The sequence below is a fragment of the Rhinopithecus bieti genome, unplaced genomic scaffold, assembly GCF_001698545.2.
Source record: "Rhinopithecus bieti isolate Rb0 unplaced genomic scaffold, ASM169854v2 scaffold_9581, whole genome shotgun sequence".
NCBI classification, from domain to species: domain Eukaryota; kingdom Metazoa; phylum Chordata; class Mammalia; order Primates; family Cercopithecidae; genus Rhinopithecus; species Rhinopithecus bieti.
This window is the reverse complement of record NW_016806413.1, coordinates 1,890,012-1,908,507: the sequence shown is the minus strand read 5'-3', so window position 1 is coordinate 1,908,507 and position 18,496 is coordinate 1,890,012.

Here is an 18,496-nt window from a genome sequence, read left to right as displayed (position 1 = left end):
TTATTCTGTTGTTACACTGGACTCAACTGTTTCCTGAATTCTGTGTCTTCCTTTTTCTTTATTTACTTCATCATTTTACTATAGTACATGTCAAGTCTCCTGTCAGGAAAAAGTACATGGAAGGCAAAGTTGTTGAGTGTTTATATGTCTTTCTCTGACTTCTCACTTGATGGTAGTTTGATGGGCTCTGGAATTCTAGGTTGAAAAATTTCCCTAGAAGTTTGTAGCCATCACTTCACTGACTTACAGCATCCACTGCTGCTGAGATGCCTGATTCCAATCTGATATTTATTTGACAATCAATAAATAGTATTTACATTACAGTGATCTGTTTTCCCACCCCTATGCCTGGAAGCTTTTAAAGTCTCTTCTTTATCTTTGATGTATTCAATTCCCTAATGCTCAGTGGAATTTTTTAATCTAGAGACTCAGGTACTCCTACTCTTGGAAATTTTCTCATTTTTTATATGAATCTTCCCCCTTTCCATGTTTTTTTTTTTCCTTCTGTTTTTACTCTTTATAGAGTTTCTGCTAATCAAGTGTTGGACCTTGTGGATTGATCCTTAGCTGCATTCGTTATTTCCATTTCTTTGTTTTGTGCCACTATGAGAAAAGTATCTTATTTTCTAATGAATAATATTTTTAACAGTAACAATTTTAACAGTAACTAGTTTAATTTCTGAGAGCCTTTTCTTAAAAGTGTCTTCTGTCACATGAATTATCTCATTCCCTTCATGCCCCTGCCACTGTGTCCTTTTTCCCCTCTGTTTACCTTGTTTACTCTCATTAGAGACTTTCCTCAAATGTGTTGTGATTCTTACACCCATATACATGTGTGCGCGTGCGTGAGTGTGTCTGTGAATTAAAAGTCTAATTGAGACCTCTGTGTGTAGGAGTGAAATTTGCCCGCTATTTCCCTGGAGACCCCTAAATGCCAGAATACAGAATATTTTGCCTTGGACTCTTACATTTAATTAGCAAAAATCCTCTGATATTTTTGTCTGGGGTTTAGATGCTGTTAAGTGCTTTTCTAGAAGTGGAGGGAAGGAAGCCAAGTGTTATTACAGATTTCCAGTTAATGCCCTTATTATTAGATCCACTTCTGCCTCCCACCCTTCATTGTACCTAGGGTTTCGAAAATCCAAGTCTTCGGGGTCGGGCAGGGTAGATCAGCTAGCTCCTTCCATTGGATAGCCCTCAGCAAGAGTTCCAAGCTGTTACTCCCTCCACCCAGCTTTCTTAGTTACCACATCATTCATTTTCCATCTTCTAGAGATTTGTTCCTTTTATCTCTTCGTTATACTTTTTTTTTTTTTTTTTTTTTTTTTTTGAGACGGAGTTTCGCTCTTGTTGCCCAGGCTGGAGTGCAATGGGGCGATCTCGGCTCACTGCAGCCTCTGCCTCCTGGGTTCAAGCAGTTCTCCTGCCTCAGCCTCCTGAGTAGCTGAGATTACAGGTGCATGCCACCATGCCCATGCCCAGCTAATTTGTTTTTTTTGTTTTTTGTATTTTTTAGTAGTGACGGGATTTCACCATGTTGGCCAGGCTGGTCTCCAACTCCTGACCTCAGGTGATCTGCCCACCTCGGCCTCCCAAAGAACTGCAATTACAAGCGTGAGCCACTGCGCCCAGCCTCATCATTACACATTTTAACCATTTTTTCCCATTGTTATTTTAGGGGAAGTTAAACCATTTTAAAAAGAATATTGATATCCTTTCATACAGCAGTACCACTTTTAGAAAACTATCTGAAGAATGAGTATTTGTACAATGATTTATATACATGTCGATGTTACTCATTTCACAAAAAATAAGTGACTAACCTAAGTAACAATAGGGGAATGATTAAATAAGTTATAATACTATGGAATATTGTGCAACCACTAAAGGTCATAATTAAAAGAATAGTGATATGATAATAGCACACAGTAATATTAAATAAATAATGCAAAGTACAAAATAAAACACTGTACAGAGAGCCAAGTTTTCTAAGATGCACATGCATAGGAAGGAAAGAAATTGGGGGTTAACTGTGGTTAAATTTTCGGCATTATCTACATTTTCTACAATGAGCCTGAATTACTTTTATGATCAGGAGGGGAAAGTTAATAAAAGAGAAAGATCATGGCTTGTTCAGAGTGGTGAGACTTTCTTGTGAAGTGTGAAATGGGTACTGGGGAATAATAGAATAAGGGTCTGGAGAAATAAGGTCCCTATTTTTATCCATTGTTAGCATTTTATGGTTACCAAGAACCTAATACCAGGTGAAGGAGTTCAGCAGAGGAATATATATTTGTGACATTGTCCTGGCTGGACTGTGAAGGCTGAGCTGGTGAGGGGAGAAAGGAATCCTGAAGACCATATTGGCAGTTTTCTTCAGAGCCCAAGAGAGATGGTGGGATTCTGACCCAGCCACTAGAAGGGGGCCAGAGGAGAAGGAATAGATGTGATGTTTTGAAGACAAAATGAGCAGACTTCAAGGGACACAGAAGATCAAGCAGCAAATTCCCAAGCCAGAATTCTGGGCCTCTACATCCTGGTGAGACCTGCGATATGACAAGTGAGGCCAGGCCCAGGTCCGAGAGGCACTGCTTTCCTTGCAGCTCTCTGGAACTACCCTGTCTTCACAGTGGCTAATGCCTCTCTGATGTTGGGAAGGGCTGGAGACAAGGGAGGAGACAACCCAACTCCTAGCAGGCTACTTGGCTGTTGTAGGCTACCTTGACATCAACTAGTTTCCCCACTTGTACCATGTGTGGTTTTCCAGAATTCCTGTGATCTCTGGTATTTTCCCTCCAAGGAGTGGGGTTCCCTCAAGGCAAGTCCCACTACTGAACCAATAGCAAGGTTGTAATCATCACTACTGTTAGTTGAGGGGTTCCTGTGTGCCAGGCACCATACTAAATGCCAAGTATGTTTTATCTCATTTAATCCTCACATGAGGAGGGATGTTCTCTTAGGCCATTTGCAAAACCAGTAGTCCCAGTCAGGATTAGAACAACTCTGATGTACAAGTCTGCCCCTTTCTCCCAGGTGAACTTCTCAGTGCACCCCTAAGGGCTCCTCTCCACATGTAAGAGTTCTTTGTTAAATTGAAAGAGCAGTGCTTGCCTGTAGTAAAAAGATCAATAGTGCAAAAGCATACAAAGAGATGTGAGACTCCCTCCCAGTCCACACAACCAGTCTCCTACCCCAGTGGTAGCTATTGTTAAATTTCTTGAGGATCTTTCCTCAAGATAGTCTCAGCATTTACAACCTTATGTATCGCCCTTAAAGAAACACGAAAAAACAAATGAAAGCTTAAGATACACAGTCTACACCTTGCTTTTTTCAGTGTCTTGGAGATGGCTTTATATTAGCCTGTAAGATATACCTCATTCTTTTTTTCACTGCTTTGTGATACTCCATTGTATGAATGTACCATAATTCATACAGTCCCCCTGTTGGTGGGCCTCTAGGTTCTTTTCTGCCTTTTGCTATTACAAACAGTACTGTGCCGAATATCCCTGCACACTGTCCTTGGATAAATTGATGAAATTAAATGGTAGTTGCATTTGATATTTTGATAGAAATTGGAAATGTAGTTAGTTCCCAGTGTGTGTGAAAATGCCCATTCCCCTGAATCCTCTGAAACGATTGTGTTGTTTCTGATTTCATAAATGAAAAATGCTCTTATATTTTAATTTGCATTCAACTGTGAGCGAAACTGGGTACCATATCCCATGTTTAAGAGCCATGTGTATTTATTTTCTGTGACTTGCTTACTCGCGTTCTTTAGCAGTTTTTCTGTTCATCCTTTTAATAATCGATTTGTACAAACTATAAAGAAATTACCCTTATCTGCTATATGTGTTGCAAATATTTTCCCAGGTTTATTGTTTGTCTTACTTAATTTTGCTGTTTGGATATTTAAAATTTAACATCAAATCATGGACTTTCCCTCTTCAAGATGATATATTCTCCCATGATTTCTAGTCCTTTGAGAGTGGTCCCTTCAAAATTCTTTGTGGATAAGGACTGAGTCAGGTCGTGGCCTTGCCTCCCGCCCCTTTTCCTCTGGTATCCAGGTGGAGGACCCAAGCAGGAAAAACACATAGATGAAGACATCTCCCAACTTACTAGAGCAGCCAGGCAAGAAGCTTGCACCAGGGCCTTCTGCCCTCGCCAGACTCACTGAGCCAGTCAAAAGCAGGGTGTCCGGGAAGCCCGGCAGCAAGACCAGCGAAGAGCGGAGCAAGTTGAGGGAGGAATGGGCAGTCCGAGAAAGGGAGAACAGGAGGGGCTGTACCCTCGGATGGGGTGGGGTTGGGGCTGGTGGGGGGCTGCAGCCTGGAGGCTAGAGACAGGCCCTAATCTGGGGTGGGTGGCGTGTTGGGGGAAGGAAAGAGAAGGAGGGGCTAGAGCTTGAGATATGAGAGGCAATGGAGGAGGCTGCAGCTATGGGGGCAGGGGAAGGGGAAGAATCGGGAATGGGCAAGGAGAAGAGCAGTGACATGCAGGTGAAGGTGGGCAGCAAGGGTAGGAGTCAGGATCAGATGTGGTGTCCTGGAGGAGGAGCCCAGTTCAGGGAGGAGCCAGGGAGGAAAACGGCGGCTTCCTCCAGGACCCTGGGACCCTCGTGCTGCCCACTGCTTTCTCTGGCCTTAGGTGGGCAGGGCAGAAACCAGACCATACTCCTGAAGGCAGGTGGGGAAGAGGGCATTCTAGGCTGGCCCTTTTCCTCACCTCCCAACCCAGGACAGATCCCTAAGCTCTCTGATGTAACTTCTCTCTTGCCATTGTGAGGCTGGGGTGAAATGAGAGGTAAGAAATGGCTTTGAACGATTAAAAGGCTGCCTGGTTGCACAGGCCTGCTGTGGCCTTCTGGAGGACAGGGTAGGCATGGATAAAAGAAAACCAAGCCTTACCTGATTGGAAAACATTTTACGTGGGGCGCCTGCCCCTGACTGCCTTATACATGGGCCCCAGCCGTGCTTCCAGAGCCTTGTTCTGTGTGGATGCTTAACGAATGACAAGCAGAGGCCTTGTCTGAGGGAGGCAAGATGTGAAGTCACAACTCAGGTCCCAAGGGGGAGAATCTGTTTAGAGCCTAAGGGGCCACTGTGCTGAAGAAGAAGCCCCATAGTTCTGTGACCCCTTGGGCCAGAAGAAGCTATGGGGGCTTGTCTCTGGAAATAAGAGTCTCTGGCAGGGTCTGGACCACACCTGATCCCCCCACGCAAGCCCTACGAGGAAGGAGCAAGATGGATGGTCTCCGGTCCCAGACAGCTGTGGGGGCCAGAGTGGCTTCCAGAGGCTGGGGTGGGCTGGAGCATCTTTCCTTCCTTCCACCCTGGTGGGCAGAGCTAGGCCTTTGAAACCATAGGTGCCCACGGTCATGAACTGCATTCACAAGGGCCTGGTCCCAAGATGCCCCTGCCTCCTTAAGGAGCTGGTAATCCTCCTGGAATGGGACAGGTCTCTGGCAAACAGTATTTACTGTCCCTTTAGGTGACACCTGATGATCCCAAAGAACCAAAGAACCAAAAGGTTTTTTATCTTCCATCACGGGTTCGAATGAGAGTGAGGTGCACACAGATGAGGATGAGTCCTGTGAGCCTGAAGGAGGAGCAGCCCCAGGCCAGTGGTTCTTGCCTTGGGAACACCCCCACCAGGGCTAAGGGCTGGCATTTCCCATCTTAGCTTGGTGGGCCACAACCAAAGGTGAGAGGTGGGAATATGGCTGGCCCTAGAAGAGTGTGGTGAAAGGACCAGGGGTTGCCAGGGTAAGGCTGCAACTCATTTTCTCATAAGCCATTCTTTATTCACAGGTGAGGCGTGGCCCTTAGGTGTGAGAGATGCACCACGCTAATTTTATTCTCTCTTATTCACTCAGTGTCCAACTGCCCAGCTGCTACCAAGCGCCAAGCACCAGGCAGCCATGAGGGGCCTTTCAGGACCTGTTCTGCTTCTGACTGGTTAGGTCATCTCAGAGAACTCAGTGTCCTTGCCTGTCAAATGAAGCAGCATTTCCTACCCTGCCAGCTTCACTGGGTGGTATGCATCAAAGGAGACTGGAACAGGACAGGGCTGTAAACAGTTCAGTCATTTGACATCGCTGTGGTTATTAACCAGGGTGGGTCATTATCCAAGAAGAGAAGGGATGCTCTTTGGGAGGGATGCTTCCGTGGGCTGCATGGGGCCAGGGCCCCCTCCTGGAGATGACTCCTCAGTGTTTTTTGCCTTTAAACACCAGACCCTCCCTGAAAGTTTACCTTTACTTATTATGGGTTCTCTCCACTGCCCACCAGCAAAAGGAGCGGGAGAAGGTAGGGTCAGCACTGTGACCTTCTTTAGCTTCCCCTCCCAAGGCCATCAGTGAACTTTTCTCCACAATTTTCTTTCCAGGTCTCAGTACTAGCCTGGTGACAACAGCATGAGCTCTAGGAGAAAGCCACCCTGAGAGTAGGGCCGGAGCTTCCTCTGACTTCAGCCCTCTAAGGCTACCTGCTACCTGGGACCCATCCGTTTCCTGCCCCAAGGGCCACTGTTGGAGAAGTGCTGCTAGGGCTGAATTGAGAGGCCTCAGCCAGCCTGGGTAAGGCCGCTTTCCACTGGGTCTTCACCACCACGCCTCAGAAATGTGGGTCTCTGACACTCTCAGCAGAGTGCACCTCTCAGAACCCAGGCTTCAGGGCCTAGCCATCCCCAAGGCTGCCAAACAGGTTTTGTATGTCTTGGGAAGGGCCATTTCCCTCCTGGTCAGTTAGCAGACATCTCTTTGTGAATTACTCCAAGGTGCTGAGCTATCCATGGAGGGAAGCACCAGAGAGAATGTGTCCCCCAGCTCTGTGAGCAGACCTGGCTGCAGATGCCAGGCCAGGCTGGAGGCCACAAGGGTTCTGTCTACCAAACACCCATTGCCAGCCCATCATGGCACCACAATTTCACATTGATTAGACAAAGAACTTGCCTAGGTGGTTTTCCTGGGTCATGATCCAAATTCTTTGTAATAACTCCCCAAAACAAAGAGTCAAACCTCCCAAAATTCTTTCCCCTTGGTTAGCTGTGGCTGTCTGGCAAGCATAGTGATCCTCAGGATGACCTTCACGCCAAAACCAGTCATTCAGAGCCATCCTGAGCATTTTGCCAGATGTGCACTAGTGCTAATTCTGGGGCCCAAGGGAGGCAGGATAAACATTTTACTCGTTGGCAGATGTGAGGGCAGGGACTGTGCCAACCACAATGGTGTCTTCACAGATACAAGCACAAGTACAAAAGGTTAAGAATGCTACAGGGCCTGATAGGATTCAGATGTTGCCCTAGAGAAACACACAGCCTAGTTGTGAAGATAAGATGGATACATGGGAAAGAGAAATCTAATTCACCAAAACATATAAGGTCATTGCCAAAGAAATGGGGATGGATGGCAGAGGTAGTCAAGGATAGAGAAGGGAGCATAGTTAGTAGGAGCTGTGGGAAAGATGGGAGAAAGCTTCCTAAAGGAGGAGTGACTTGAGCCAGGCCTGATGGGTGGGTAGATGGGTGGGTGGGTGGGTGGATGGATGGATGGATGGATGAATGAATGGGTGGGTGGATGGATGAGCAGTTTTAGAGGACAACGATTGGGTATTCCAAGCCATGCAGAAGGTGAGAGGAAAGATACAGAGATAGGAAATCTTTGTTGAGGAACATAGGTACAACCAGAAAGCCTAAGGAAGCCAAGAAGAGGGTTGGGGAATGTATTAGTTCATTTTCATGCTGCTGATAAAGACATACCCAAGGCTGGGAAGAAAAAGAGGTTTAGTGGACTTAGAGTTCCACATGGCTGGGGAAACCTCAATCATGGCAGAAGGCAAGGAGGAGCAAGTCACATTTTACATGGGTGGCGGCAGGCAGAGAGAGAGAGAGAGCTTGTGCAGGGAAACTCACATTTTAAAAACTGCCAGATCTTGTGAGACTTATTCACTATTACAAGAACAGCACGGGAAAGACCTGCCCCATGATTCAGTTACCTCCCACCGGGTTTCCCCCATGACATGTGGGAATTGTGGGAGTTACAATTCAAGATGAGATTTGGGGGAGACATAGCCAAACCGTATCGAGATCTAACTGGAGGGCTAGGGCCTAGAATGGACCATGGCCATCTCTGTCCTTGGGACAGCACTCTGCTAATTAGCATTTCCACATTCCTCTGCTTCTTCAGCCCTCCTGGAAGCAAAAGCCTGAGCTCCTCCTCCTGGACCTCCTAGAACAGGGTCCTTCTTTCCTGCTGTATATCCTGTAGTTTAGGAGAAGGAAAGGGCCTTGCCTGTGTCCCTCCCCACACTTCAGAGCGTTGGCTTGCCCTGCTTCTTTGTGCTTGTACGTTCTCGTCCTGCCTGGACTGAGCTTGTGGGTTGTGAGGCTAGGGAGCCACATCTCTCTGCTTCCCCTACTGCCAAACCTGGCAGCCCTCAACACCCTTCCCTCTGGGCAGTACCCTTGTTCTCCCTTTCCCCACTTTATCTGATAGATCCCTGAGTTCTCTCTTGAGTCACAAGTTCTCATCATGCCTCTCTCCAGCCAGGAAGGTGACTTGGTCAAGCTCTGTGACTTCCAGGATGCCACTGTCCACAGCCCAGCCCATCTCTGACCACCACTTGCTGCCTTGGCCAGTTTCCAAGTCATCTCTGTCTCCCCCTCTCAGCTTGGCAGTCTTTATGCGGGCAGGCATTGCCCTTACCAGACAAATGTTTGGTGACAGTGACATCCCTGGCTCTTTCCCAGAATGCATTTTTTTTTGTTTTGTTTCGTTTTTTTACTACACTCTCTTTTCTTTTTCTCTACCCATGCTCTGAAACCATAGTATACATACAGGACAATTGTGATTGTAAGTACTCTGCTTCCTACCCCTGATATTTCAGCAAGCTCACTGGAGTAACACTTGGGGCCTTACTCTTATCCTTGCACACTCTTGCCACACTACAAAAAGGGATTTTATTTGACTGGTGAGTTTTGGAAAGCCAGTCCACCTCCCACCTCTCCCTTGGGGTCTGGCATCTTCACAGAAACCATGCATTCCACCCTGGCCCTTTGTGCTGCAAGTGTTTCAGGAGCAAACCCATGGCAGCCAGCACTACGTCCTTGCGTGGCTAATGCTGGCTAATCCTGGGATTCATAACCCCACTTGCCTGCAGATACAGCCACATTCACCAACATCAGGCTTTCAGTAATATAAGTGATATGTTGGTCCCCCCATCTTATTTCGCAGTTGGTTCAAGTATTGAGTATAAAATTACAATAATAGCTAACACCTAGCTAAACACTTCATATACATTGTACTTATGTACATTGTACATGTACATTGACTTACTTAATTCTTACAACATCACTATGACATAGGTACTAGTATTAACCCATTTTACAGGTAGGAAACTGAGGCACGGAAAGGTACATAACTGTTCATGGCAAAAACAGGATTTGGTCTCAGACAGTATGGCCCCAGAGACCACACCCCTGGTCTCAATGCTATATTGCCTCTGAAGAGAAAGGTGTTACTTATTGAATTCCTTCAAATCCCACTATAGTCTTATGTTTCCCATCTAGAATATAAAGCTGTTTCTATTTTTATTTGCTTTTGTTATATCTGTTTTTATCTTCTGTGTCTTGTTTAGATATCAAGACCAAAGTTGAAAAGGAAGATTTGATTCTGGAAAAAACAAATGTGAAAGAAGAATTCTCTGGAAGACTGGAAGCATGAAAAGTGGGGAGTAGGGGAACAGGGCATTCAGAACAGCCTGCAGACAAGCAAGTGAGGAGAGACAAGCCAGACACTAGGCAGGCCACAACAAAAGAAAAGATGTCTCCCAGGAGAGAGAGGCCGGAACTGTAAGGAACTCAGGAAAGAGGTTCGCCACAACTCCAGCCTGGTTGCCCCTAGCAGGAATCTCTAAGCATGTACTGTGTATGGCAAGGCCTTCAGCCAGAGTTCCACTTTCATTGTACATCAGAGAATCCACACCTGGGAGAAGCCGTGTGGGTGTGGGTAGTGTGGCAAGGCCTTCATGCGGAGCTCCCACCTGACCTAGCACAAGAGGGTACACATGGGGAAGAAGCCCTTTGTCTGTGGCACATGTGGCAAGGCCTTCAGTCAGGGACCGAGCCTCGTTGTGCACACAGGGGAGAAGCCACACATGTGCCTGGAGGGTGGCAAGACCTTCAGCTACAGCCCGTGCTTCCTGGTTCACTCGTAGAGCAACATGGGGGAGAAGCCCTATTGCTGCACCCAGTATGGAAAGGCCTTTGGCCAGGGCTCCCACCTTTCCAGGGCAAGGAAATCAACTCAGAGTTTCGCAAATTCTCTGAGATGACCCAACCAGTCAGAGGCAGAGCATGTCCTAAAAGGTCCCTCATGGTTGCCTAGTGCCTGGTATCTGGGACCATGCCTGGAAGAAACACCAGCCAACTTCCCTGGCCAGAGCCCAGTGCTGATGGGTCAGGGCTTCAGGTCCAGCACTGAATCCACATAAGAGCAAGCTGAGCCCTTGTCATCAACCTAGCTCTCAGATTACGGTAGGCTCCTGTAAGGGCCTCCCAGTGTCTTTGGAGAGACAAGATACATACACAGTAAACACACAAATGAGTAAAGGACACTAGGTGACAAGCTGAGATTACAGTGCTAAAATGTGTGCAGAGATAGCAAGATCAACAGGGAGGGAAAATGGGTGAAGCTTTAGTGGGTCAGCTCTGGGAAAATGGGTTGGCAGTAGGTGGATGAGGGACAGCCCAGGGAGGGGACCAAGCAAACAAGGAATGCCTCCAGGTGGGCCCCAGTGAGGGGAGAGAGTGGCTGTGCAGTCACTAGAAGTGGCAGGCTTGACATACACATGGGGAGGTGAGAAGTTTCAGGACAAAAGCCCCAGTGTGTGGGTGGTACCAACCAAGGCCAAGCCCTGCCCACAGTACTGGGCTTCCTGTACCAGGTTAACCCTGGGTGAGCCACTGAGCATCACTTTCCACATCTGTGCAGGACAGGAGTTGGACATGAGGGGCTTTGAGCTCCTCTCCGCCACCTGTGATTTCAGAGCTTTGAAGCCATTGTCAGAATGAGGACTAATAGACGGAGGAGGGAGGTGTTGGGAGAATTAAGCTGATGGGAACTCAGGATAGATGGGCAAAGAGGAGGAAAAGGAGACAAGGGAGACCGCGTGGGAGGCAGGTGGGGAAATTCAGCTGGCTCTTCTCAGACTTTGGTACCTACAAGTGACCTTGCGCAGCTAAAGTAGGTCAAAGATGCTTTTTAGTCATTGTCCATTCAGCAATTTACTTAACACCTTTTATGTAAAAGGCACCTTGCTGGGTGAACTAAGGGGCCCACAGGGAATGAGACCTGATCCTTCTCTTAACACAATCCAGCAGGGGAAGTAAGACCACCACAAGGCAGAACTTGCTGAGTGGCAGGACAGCTGAGGATAATTGCAGGGAAGTTCAGACGAGGGTGGATGCTGCTTTGATTTGGGTTGGATCTTGAAAAAAGTGGCATTCAAGCCAACCTCAAAACCTGATGGGGAAGAGTTGTGTCTAGAAGAAGGACTTGTCTGGAAAGCATGAAGCATGTTGGGAACAGTGTACTGTCTTCGCTTGATAGATGGAAGGCATACCAGTGACACTCTGGGTGCTTGCTAATGTTCATGATGTGTGAGATGTAAGGTCCAGCAAGTCTGAAACCCTTCCTAGCACTGGCTCCTTTTGCAGTGTGGATGTTTTGTTAAAGAACAGGTCTGTGCTTCCCCCATCACTAAGCAGTGCTTAGCTTAAAATGTCATGCAGCCTGGTCTAGTAAATATACAGTGCAGCTCTCCAGATCCCCTAGTTGCCAGCAATTATCAGTCTGCTGGGACCTGGCAGGAAGGAAATAGTTTAATGAAAGGGTGATTTACAGAGGTTTGGGGAGGGGATGGGGAGACACCAGATAGCAGCAAGAACTAGAGCCTCTGCCACTCCTAGCTTGAAGGGGCACAGGAGGAAATGGTGTAGCTAGAGCCATGAAGCTGTGGTTACAGAGGGGCACAGCCACTACCAGAACCATGGTAGCAGACCGAAGTACCCCATCCCATTCTCATGCCTCCCTCTGACATACCAGTGCATCCCACTAGGAAGCCAGAACTAAGGGACCCAGGGTGATGCTGCCCATAGGGATCTCTGCCCCAGGGCAAAGAGGTAGATGATGGATCTGGGGTGCAGACAAGAATAACCAGTATGCAGGCCAAGGAGTGGAGAGTCAAAGAATAACTCTGTGGGGCAGAGACCAGTCTCTACCCAGAGCTGCTTGGCCTCTGGTAGGACGCGGATTTCTCTCATACTAATTTCTACCTCTGCCACTTCCCTGAATGGCGCAGCTCCTCTAAAATGAGTGGGAGAGTAAACCCTTGGCCCTTCCCATCTTCCAGCAGACATTAACTTCATTCAGTCCCTGGGATCTCCCAACACCCACCCCCAGAGAAACCTGGTAATTTCAGTTTCTCTGGCTGTACAGGTTATCCCCTGCTGCCCTGCCCTAGAGACAAGATACTGTTGGGCCACGTCTCACAGCAGGAAAGCAAATTAATACTTGTTTTATTTTATATAGTAGTTAAGCACTTACTCTGTGCAGTGCTTTTCTTATGTGTTTTACTCAATCCTCACTGCATCCCTTAGATAGATTGTTAATACGACCATTTTATAGACAGGGACAGTGAGGCACAGAGAGGTTAAGAAGTTTGCCCATAGGTATGCAGAAAGTGGTAGAGAAGGGACTGGGCTGTGGGCATTGAGTGGCTGCTGAGTCTGGACACCACAGCCAACAGCAGGGGTGGACATCGCTCCATCCAATTTACTGTCTCCCTGACACTCCACCTGTAGCCCACATCGAGCCGTGCACAGCTGCAGTGGTCACTTCCCTGGCCACTGTCTCCATCCAGGCAGAGGTGTTTTGGTCCTTTCACCACTTAGTTCTGCTTTGCCCTTATGTCCAAAGCAAAACCCCTTTTACTTTACTTTTGTCCTAGTAAAAAAGTCACTTCCCTTCATTTTCAGGCCTGCAATCCTTAGCCAGGTGTCTGCCCAAGACAACTAGCAGTTTCACACAGATGCTAAGTCTCATGCAAACCCAAGCCAAGAAGTCACACAGCTCATTTCAGATGCTTATTGTGTAAACACACAAGATTAGCAGTTGCTTTCATGAATGTCTGGGTGTCTGTGCACACCCTACACCTTGCCTTTGTTAAAATAGGCTGTTTTAACAAGGGAAAGGGTCCTGGTGTTTGCCCAAAGAAGGGGGATTTGGCAAGAAATAAGGATTTTCTTATACTTTGGATGGACATTTTTTATTCTTCTACTTAAAAAATTATTATACTTTGAAATTTCAACTCCCTGTGATGGATGCCATGCAGCTTGAGCTGACAGTTGCAACTGTAATTCACCTCAGGCTTTCCTTGTTGCCGGAAGTCAAGCCAGTGACTGATTCCTAGCACCCCCTCTTTGCCTACTAGTGACTGAAAGATAAAGTATATCTCCTGCTGGAATTGACCTGGAAGTAGCTGGAGACATTTTGAAAGTCAACCTTCCAGTTTGTTAAAAAGCTCTAAAATTGACCCTCTAGTGGTGGGGACTATAGATCCATACCCCAGAGAGGACTAGTTCCTGACTTAACTAGAGGGCTGAACTCATAGCAGTAGGCAGCAACCAGCATTACAATACAGTCCTGTGCTGCTTAACAATGGGGAGTTCTGAAAAAGGCATTGTTAGGTGATTTCACTGTTGCGTGAATATCATAGAGTGTACTCAAACAAACCTAGATAGCATGTGTAAGTACATCCTAGGCTCTGCGGTATAGTCCTAGGCTATATGGTATATACCCTACTACACCCTAACTATGTGGTACAGCCCACTGCTCTTAGACTACAAACCTGTACAGCATATTATTGTACTGAATGCTGTAGGCAACTGTAACAAAATGGTGTCTGTATATCTAAAAATAACTTAGAAAAGGTACGGTAAAAATATGGTGTGAAAGATAAAAAATAGTATGCTTATATAGGACATTTACCATGAACGGAGTTTGCAGGACTGGAAGTTGTCCTGGATGAGTCGGTGAGTGAATGTGAAGGCCTAGGATACTACTATACACTTCTGTAGACTTTACAAATACTGTACACTTAGAGTACACTAAATTTACTTAAAAATTTTTCTTCAATAAGTTAACCTAATGTAACTTTTAGTTTATAAACTTTTAAAATTTTCTGACTTTTGTAATAACACTTAGATTAAAACACAAATGCACTGAATAGCTATACAAAATATTTTATAAGTATTTTCTATTTTAAATTATTTACTTCAACTTTTGTTAAAACTAAGTCACAAGCATGTTAGCCTAGGCATCCACAGGGTCAGGATCATCAATATCATCGTCTTCCACCTTCACATCTTGTCCCACTGGAAGGCCTTCAGGGGCAGTAACATGCATGGAGCTGTCATCTCCTATGATAGCAATGCCCCCTTCTGAAATACTCACAAAGGACCTGCCTGGGACTCTTCATAAGGAGGTGTCCCTCTTTTCAGAAATATGTCTATGGTGGTTTGCTTGCTTTCCTGTTTTCATCATAGACTTGCCAGTAAACAGATAATGCACCATGAACATTACTCTCTATTAATGAAAACCTTTTGGGAGTTAGGGTGCATGTTTCCAATTTTTTTTTTTTTTTTTTTGAGATAAGAGTCTTGCTCTGTTACCCAGGCTGGAGTGCAGTGGTGCGATTTCAGCTCACTGCAACCTCTGACTCCCAGGTTCAAGTGATTCTCCTGCCTCAGCCTCCCTAGTAGCTGAGATTACAGGTGCGTGCCACCACACCCAGCTAATTTTTTTTATTTTTTATTTTTAGTAAAGATGGGGTTTCACCATGTCAGTCAGGCTGGTCTCGAACTCCTGACCTCGTGATCTGCCCACCATGGCCTCCCAAAGTGCTGGGATTACAGGCATGAGCCACTGCGCCCGGCCCAAACTTTTTTAGGAGTTTCTTGAGGTCTGCAAAAGCTTCTGCTAATCTCCCTACTGTGAATTTTCTTGATGGTGGTTTNTGCTCTGTTACCCAGGCTGGAGTGCAGTGGTGCGATTTCAGCTCACTGCAACCTCTGACTCCCAGGTTCAAGTGATTCTCCTGCCTCAGCCTCCCTAGTAGCTGAGATTACAGGTGCGTGCCACCACACCCAGCTAATTTTTTTTATTTTTTATTTTAGTAAAGATGGGGTTTCACCATGTCAGTCAGGCTGGTCTCGAACTCCTGACCTCGTGATCTGCCCACCATGGCCTCCCAAAGTGCTGGGATTACAGGCATGAGCCACTGCGCCCGGCCCAAACTTTTTTAGGAGTTTCTTGAGGTCTGCAAAAGCTTCTGCTAATCTCCCTACTGTGAATTTTCTTGATGGTGGTTTTCTGCAGTTTCCTTTACTCTTGCCTCTTCTTGTTCCATTTCTAACATTAGTCAATTCCTCAGGAACCACCTCTAGGAGCTCCTCAGCGTCATCCTCATTCACACCCAGGTTAAAGCTGTTTCCCATCTCAACCACAGCCTTGTGAATTTTTGCAACCTGGTCATCCATGGCAAATCCTTTGAAGTCATGAACAAACTTCGAATGTCTTCTTCCAGATGCCATTCATACACATATTGGTGACATCATCCTAAGCCCAAGCAAGGTTCTTGATGCAGTCTTAGATGCTGTAATCCTCCCAGAATTGCATCAGTGTCTTCTCAGTGTCTCCCTCAGATAACAGCAGCAACAGCCTGGGGAAACGTCCTCCTTAGGTAGTGGGCCTTCAGAACTGCTATAACTCCTTGATCCACTGGTTGGATCAAAGAGGTGATGCTTAAAGGGAGAAACACCAGTTTGATATTAAGACAAAGATCACCTAAAGGATGTACAGGAGCATTATCAACAAAAAGCAAAATCTTGAAAGGTATGTTATTCTCCAAACAGTACTCCATTTCACTGAAATAGCAATTCAGGAGGGCATCTTGGAAGAGAAGCTGGGTCATCCATGACTTGTTATTGCTCCTGTAGTACACTGGCAGTGTGTGCTTACTGATATGCTTGAAGGCCCTGGGGTTCTCACTGTGCCAAATCACAAAGAGTTTCAATTTGTGGCCAACAACATTGCCCCCAAACACTGTTATCCAGTCCTTCAAAGCCTTGAAACCTGCCATTGATTTGGCCTCCTTATGGATCAAAGTCCCTTCAGGCATCTGTTTCCAGAATAGGGAGGTTTGATCCATATTAAACATTTGCTCTGGGAAGTAATTTTCCTCCACAATCAGCTTACCTAGAGTTTCCAAAAATTCTTCCGCTGCCTTCACATCAGTACTCATAAACTTACCACTCACTTTCACAATTGTGTAATGAATAAAAATTCTTGAATCGTTTAAACCACCCAGAGCTAGCAATAAATTCAACAATATAGTCAGGTCCAGCCTTTTCTATCAACATAACAAACAAGCTTTTTGCTTTAGCTGTGATTGTCATGGTGCTGAGAGGGACATGCTTCTGTGTCTGGTCTTCAATCTAGGTCATTAGAAGTTTATCCATATCTGATATTGGCCCATCTCAAATTATTAGTCTCATTGCCTTCAATGAAGCAGATCCTTTAATAGCTTCTATCACTTTGCTCTTGTACTTTAGGATGGCAGCTGTGGTAAAATGGGACATGCCTGACTGGTGAGCAATAACCATCCCTGATTTTCCACCTTCACAGTCCTTAATCACTTCTAATTTTGTTTCCAGGTCAATTATTCAACACGGCCTCTTACTGGCAAAATTAGCCATGGATTTTGAATGCTTAGGGGACATGATGAACAAAACATGAGATTAAATCGAGCACAAGAGGAAATGATGCAGTCAAGAGATGTGGTAAACATGAGATATATGAGGCTGCTGCTGGACAAACACAGCATACTGTTTTACAGTAAACTTTGAAAAAAATAAGTGGAAGGAGCACACTTTGAAATAACAATGAAAAGTACAGTAAATACATAAACCAGTAGCAGTCTTTATTATCAAATATTACACACTGTACATAACTGCATGTGCTGTCCTTTTACATAACTGGCAGCACGGTCGGCTTGTTTACACCAGCATCACCACAAACATGTGAGTACTGCATTGTGCTATCACATTACGACAGCTGCAGAGTCACTAGGCCACAGGAATTTCTCAGCTCCATTACAACCTTGTAAGACTACCATCAAATATGTGGTCTGTTGTAAACATCATTATGTGGCACATGACTGCACATACTGAGACATACTGCATTCCTATTATATTTTTCCTTTAAAGGTAATAAATCTCTTTTTGTGTAAGTGGCAGATGATTAGGATATTACTTTTTAATTTTATACACACACATGATCTGTTTTATTTCCTTGTAAGGAAAAGTCAAGCTATATGGTCTAGAGAGAAGAGAACAGGCCCTAAGACTAGGATCTCAGCCCTGAGCAGCCAGCGACTGAAGATGAGAGAGAAGGATAATTTTAAAGACACCCTTCTAGCATGTCTAATGGTCAAGGACTGTGATGTTTCTGTCAGAACACTTCTGTTCTGAGAGGCTCAGACTCCTTAGCCCTATGGACAGGGTTTAATACTTCATCTTGTTAACTCTGGTCTGCAGTTCTGGTCTGGTAGGGTTCCTTTGATTGATGACTCTATCATCCTATGTATCCTTTGCTGTTTTGGTCATTCCTAAAGGCAGCCTACATTTGAATGAGAATATGACATTCTAAATTTTAGTACTGCTCACAGTGGGCCTTCTAAGCTGCCCAACTCTAGCACATTAAAGCTTTGAAATAACATTGAAAAGTACAGTAAGCTTTAATGTGCCGGAGTTATGTTGGAAAAACTACAAATCTTCAAAGCAGGTGGGATCTTGCAAGATTATCAGATTAAGAGTTTCTTGATACGAGGAATTTCTCAATGAATTAATATTTAATCAACTTTGTAGAAATGAAGAGCTCCTCGGTTTCCTGTCAATCAAACCGGAAGACAGGACCTGGCATCTACCTCTTGGAACTCCAAATCTGACTGGAGGCACACATACAAAAATAAGGCAAGTGAATAAAACACCATACAAGCAGAGTGAGTTTGTGGACCCAGATTTCCAGCAGGGAAGCATCCATGACCTCTCACATACTTCCTAGTATTTATGAGATGCTGACCTGGGTGAAGGCAAGCATATAACATGACCATTCAACTCTGCCCCATTAACAGTGGGCCCTAACCCAAGTAGCCAGCTGAGGTTTCTTCCAGGCATGAGTTGCCTGATGGAGAATAAGATGGGAGCTCTGGCCAAAGGCTCTTCCACACTCATTACACTTATAGGGTTTCTCCCCTGTGTGAATTCTCTGATGCACAATAAGGTATGAGCTACAACTGAAAGCTTTGCTGCATTCATTACACTCAAATGGCTTCTCCCCCGTGTGGATACTCTGACGGACCGTGAGGCCTGAACTCCG